Source organism: Procambarus clarkii, chromosome 6 (genome assembly GCF_040958095.1).
Source record: "Procambarus clarkii isolate CNS0578487 chromosome 6, FALCON_Pclarkii_2.0, whole genome shotgun sequence".
Classification (NCBI taxonomy): domain Eukaryota; kingdom Metazoa; phylum Arthropoda; class Malacostraca; order Decapoda; family Cambaridae; genus Procambarus; species Procambarus clarkii.
In genome coordinates this window covers 50,327,439-50,333,534 of record NC_091155.1, presented here as the reverse complement: position 1 = coordinate 50,333,534, position 6,096 = coordinate 50,327,439, and positions in this window count along the sequence as shown.

Genomic DNA, 6,096 nt, shown 5'->3' with positions numbered 1-6,096 from the left:
ATAATAGCCTTCACAGAAACAAAGATCACGAAAACGATAACAAATGCAGTGTTCCCACAGGACTATTATGTTATGAGGAAAGAGAGGGAAGGAAGAGGTGGGGGTGGTGTAGCTCTGCTGGTAAGAAAAGGCTGGGATTTTGAGGAGATGGATATTCAGGGCTGTGAAGGTTTCAGTGACTACATAGCAGGTACTGTAACAAATGGAGGGAAAAAAATTATAGTCGCAGTCATATATAATCCACCACCAAATGACAGAAGACCTAGACAGGAATATGATAGAAACAACATGGCCACCATTAACATAATAGAAAGAGCAGCTTCTGTTGCTAGCAGGAATGGATCTGGACTACTAATTATGGGAGACTTCAACCATGGGAAGATAGATTGGAAGAACAGAGACCCGCATGGAGGACCAGAAACATGGAGAGCTAAGCTGCTGGACGTGGCAACAAGAAACTTTCTAAGCCAGCACATCACAGAACCAACAAGAATGAGAGGAGAAGATGAACCAGCAATGCTTGATTTGATATTTACCCTAAATGAGTGGGATATAAAAGAAGTTAAGATGGAAGTGCCCTTGGGAATGAGTGACCACAGTGTATTGAACTTTGAGTACCTGGTAGAGCTAGAACTTATCTCCCCCAAAAAAGAACTAGGAATCAAAAGGCTGGCATACCGAAAGGGAAATTATGAACAGATGAGGAGTTTCCTAAGTGAAATACCTTGGGACACAGACCTCAGAGATAAGTCTGTATAGGGTATGATGGACTATGTTACCCAAAAGTGTCAGGAGGCAGTAAACAGGTTCATCCCGGCCCAACGGGAAAAATCCGAGAAGCAACAGAAGAATCCATGGTATAATAGGGCATGTATGGAAGCGAAGAAACTGAAAAAAAGGGCGTGGAGGAACTTCCGGAATAACAGAACACCAGAAAGCAGAGAGAGATACCAGAGAACCAGGAATGAGTACGTAAGGGTGAGAAGAGAAGCAGAGAAAAGTTTTGAAAATGATATAGCAAACAAAGCCAAGACCGAACCAAAGCTACTCCACAGTCACATCAGAAGGAAAACAACAGTGAAAGAACAGGTATTGAAACTTCGAACAGGCGAGGACAGGTATACAGAGAATGACAAAGAGGTGTGTGAGGAACTCAACAAGAGGTTCCAGGAGGTCTTCACAATAGAACAGGGTGAGGTCACTGTGCTAGGAGAAAGGGAGGTAAACCAGGCGGCCTTGGAGGAGTTCGAAATTACGAGAGAGGAGGTCAAGAGACACCTGCTGGATCTGGATGTTAGAAAGGCTGTTGGTCCAGATGGGATCTCACCATGGATACTGAAAGAGTGTGCAGAGGCACTTTGCTTGCCACTCTCCATAGTGTATAGTAAGTCACTGGAGACGGGAGACCTACCAGAAATATGGAAGACGGCGAATGTGGTCGCAATATACAAAAAGGGCGACAGACAAGAGGCACTGGACTACAGGCCAGTGTCCTTGACTTGTATACAATGCAAGGTGATGGAGAAGATCGTGAGAAAAAACCTGGTAACACATCTGGAGAGAAGGGACTTCGTGACAAATCGCCAACATGGGTTCAGGGAGGGTAAATCTTGCCTTACAGGCTTGATAGAATTCTACGATCAGGTGACAAAGATTAAGCAAGAAAGAGAGGGCTGGGCGGACTGCATTTTCTTGGATTGTCGGAAAGCCTTTGACACAGTACCGCATAAGAGGCTGGTACATAAGCTGGAGAGACAGGCAGGTGTAGCTGGTAAGGTGCTCCAGTGGATAAGGGAGTATCTAAGCAATAGGAAGCAGAGAGTTACGGTGAGGGGTGAGACCTCCGATTGGCGTGAAGTCACCAGTGGAGTCCCACAGGGCTCTGTACTCGGTCCTATCTTGTTTCTGATATATGTAAATGATCTCCCGGAGGGTATCGATTCATTTCTCTCAATGTTTGCAGACGATGCTAAAATTATGAGAAAGATTAAAACAGAAGAGGACTGTTTGAGGCTTCAAGAAGACCTAGACAAGCTGAAGGAATGGTCGAACAAATGGTTGTTAGAGTTTAACCCAACCAAATGTAATGTAATGAAGATAGGTGTAGGGAGCAGGAGGCCAGATACAAGGTATCATCTGGGAGAGGAAATTCTTCAGGAGTCAGAGAAGGAAAATGACTTGGGGGTTGACATCACGCCAGACCTGTCTCCTGCAACACATATCAAGCTGATAACATCAGCGGCATATGCTAGGCTGGCCAACATACGAACGGCATTCAGGAACTTGTGTAAAGAATCATTCAGAACTTTGTATACCACATATGTCAGGCCAATCCTGGAGTATGCAGCCCCAGCATGGAGTCCATATCTAGTCAAGGACAAGACTAAACTGGAAAAGGTTCAAAGGTTTGCCACCAGACTAGTACCTGAGCTGAGAGGTATGATCTACGAGGAAAGACTACGGGAATTAAACCTCACTTCGCTGGAAGACAGAAGAGTTAGGGGGAACATGATCACCACATTCAAGATTCTGAAGGGGATTGATAGGGTAGATAAAGACAGTCTATTTAACACAAGGGGAACACGCACAAGGGGACACAGGTGGAAACTGAGTGCCCAAATGAGCCACAGAGATATTAGAAAGAACTTTTTTAGTGTCAGAGTGGTTGACAAATGGAATGCATTAGGAAGTGATGTGGTGGAGGCTGACTCCATACACAGTTTCAAGTGTAGATATGATAGAGACCGATAGGCTCAGGAATCTGTACACCTGTTGATTGACGGTTGAGAGGGGGGACCAAAGAGCCAGAGCTCAACCCCCGCAAACACAACTAGGTGAGTACACACACACACACACACACACACACACACACACACACACACACACACACACACACACACACACACACGAACGCAAACATTCACTTAGACATTCACATGAGCACACAAGAGCTGATAAGATGTGAACTTCAATAGAAAGTATCAAATTAAGTCAGATTTTTAATGAGATTTAACGTTTCAGATGAAGTTTTAAAACACATTGTATCTTGCTCTCTATAACATACGGACTATAAGTACTAAACCTCAGCATTACTGTCACCAACATAAGAATCATTTACACTCATCCACCACGTTATAGTAAGCAACGTATGAGTCATAAACATTCACCCACAACCTTACTTTAAAGAAAATATGAGTACCACTCACCCACCAACATACTGTAAACATCAAATGGTATATGAGGAGACTGAACGATGTAGCAGCGGGCTCAAGCCTCCCATTAACTCTTCGTCTCATCAATGAAAAAGAAGGAGTTGTCAAAGGAAAGAAAGACAGCCAATGTAGTGCCAATGTGCCAGAATGAAAGGACACAGGAGCCACTAAACTACACAGTAGCTTCATTATCGACCATTCTCAGTTAGGCGCTAGAGAAGCTTCCAAGGAATCGACTCTTGGAACACTTAAAAAATTAAGATTTCTCTCAAAGCAGAACATTCAGATGTTTGCTGACCCTTTAGGTCGGCCCCCAGCACCATCCAATACTCGGAACGATATGAAGAGTAATAAACACCATGCCTATTACAATGACCCCAAACTGCGTACTTTGAAACGCACTGCCAGATGAGTTGGACTTACATATAGGGAAACCCGTATGTCAGCAATGCTCAAGCTCTTTCAGAAAGTCCTAGCCAAGGCGAGGGAGCGCGTGACAGAGTTCAGGCAATATAACTGGGAACTTTTGTTTCCAGTCTCAATAAACTGGAAATATAACTTTAATTTAGATTGTTTCCAGTCTAAACTGTTAACAGTCTCAACTCTCAACCCTCTCGCCTCCCGCCCCTTCCGCCTGGCATGGAAGGAGTGTCTCACCCTCACCCTCTACTCAGAGAAAACGAGTTAGTCGATGCTTGGGCAACCACTTCTAGCTTCTAGCTTCAATAATCTTCTCCCAGACACACAATTCAGATTAAATGCTGGTTACGGAGATCGAGAAAGGCTTGTTGACTTCATGCTCCACAAGGAAGATGAATGCAACGTGACATTTGCTGAGTTTGAGTTACTTTCGGCCCTAAAAAAGGTAAAGCCACATTCCCCCGTGAGGATCTTATCACTTATGACATATTGCGTTTGCTTCTTTTAGTCCCAGAAAATCCCCTTCTTTTGCTGTATATTATGAGCTATGTTACTGTTCAGTAAGTTCAGTAGCATAGCTCATCAAGAGAATGCTTTCTGCCAAATTTCCCTTACTAGCTGCATTTGCAAATCATTTGAGAGAATGGTCCTGAACCGTCTCCTCAATAGAATAAGAACTATACTATCCCCTCCAGATATATGGCTTCATGCATGGAAGTAGTGTGCATCATTGCATCACCACCTTTCTTACCCTGCACACTGAATATTCATGTACCACCTCCCTAGAGCTCAAGTCTGTCTTTGGTATTGCAAACCGACATGTTATCTTGAGTGAGCTTGCGTGAATGAATATAAGTGGTCGGCTTCTTCGTTGATACGGCTTCTCAAGGATTACTTATCCAACAGGAAGTCATCTGTGTTTTTCCAGAGGCATAAGAGTGTAACAAGAGACTTCGAACTAGGCACCCCACAGGGAGGTGTTCTCAGTCCTACTTTATTTATTATCTTAATAAACGCGCTGTTTAACTCTGTACCAAGCTAACCCAACATGCATATCATTAACTATGCTGATGATATAATGATACACACCACTGTATATGCTGATGATATAATGATACACACCACTGGGTATGCTGATGATATAATGATACACACCACTGGGTATGCTGATGATATAATGATATACACCACTGGGCATGCTGATGATATAATGATACACACCACTGGGTATGCTGATGATATAATGTACACACCACTGGGTATGCTGAAGATATAATGTACACACCACTGGGTATGCTGATGATAAATTGATACACTCCACTGGGTATGCTGATGATAAAATGATACACACCACTGGGTATGATGATCACATAATGATACACATTGTTACGGTGCCCTCTCCTATATCTTTCGTTTGCCTGCTTTGAGAGTCATATCAGCTCTCCCTACTGATTCTCTGAGATACAGGGAGTCTGTTGGTATATGTGGCGACCAGACCGGCCGCTAGATAAGGGAGAAATTTACATAATAAGTTTGTAGGTAAAGGGGAAAGTGGCGCCCTGATATAAATGAAAGAGTACCCCCTACTTGCAGATCCGCCGTTTTGTAGAAAACGCTAGCCGTGTGCGGATTGGGTGGCGTGGGTCATGGGCGACCAATCAGAGCCCGCCGTGATGTCACCGAGTGCCCCGTTCGGCGCCAACGTCAGAGTTGACCTGACTGTGGAGGTGAGAGGAGGCGCCTCGGTCAGCTCTCGAGGATTTGAGGCTCTACAAGCCTTATTCAGTGGATTAAACTAGCCATCGCAGCCCACCAACGTTATTGGAGACCCTGCGCTTCTGGGAAGCAAGAAAGAAGCCAAGTTCACTGAGCGGAGGAGTGCCAAACTTGGAAAATTGGTCAGCGACGACGCTGGGCGGGGCCGCTCGACGCTGATAGTCTTGAAAGGTGTGGCAGGCAGGCCAGGCTGTGACCGGGTCACATTCCCTGAGGGTTTTGGAGGGACGACACCGTTCCTAGCACAAGGAGCAACGCCTTGAGGAAGGGACGAGTGTGTGAATATAGTGATTGGCTCAGTGCCCACTGGTGAACCAGGATTGGGATAGCTGAATCTCTGGGATTGGATCGGCGATGACGCAAAGGCTGCATGACACCTGAGGACTTGTGAAACGTTCCTGGATCGTCAAGGATCGACTCAGGAAGCGTGGGAACCTCACACCATCGAGGGACAGGCGTCGTGAGCCAGGAATGTAAGGTAGATCAAATTTCCCTGCCATTACCCCTTGTTTGAGTAGGCTAGATAGGCCACGATATTTGCATTTGTATGTTGCAGGATAACATTAATACTTTAGTAGTAGAAAAGGCTGTAAGGCAGCTTGTGTCCAGGACTGTTGGAGAGGACAGTGTGCGTGGACAGCAGGACAGTGGAAGAAGAGGTGCCGACGTGGCAAAGAGGCCCTTCTGT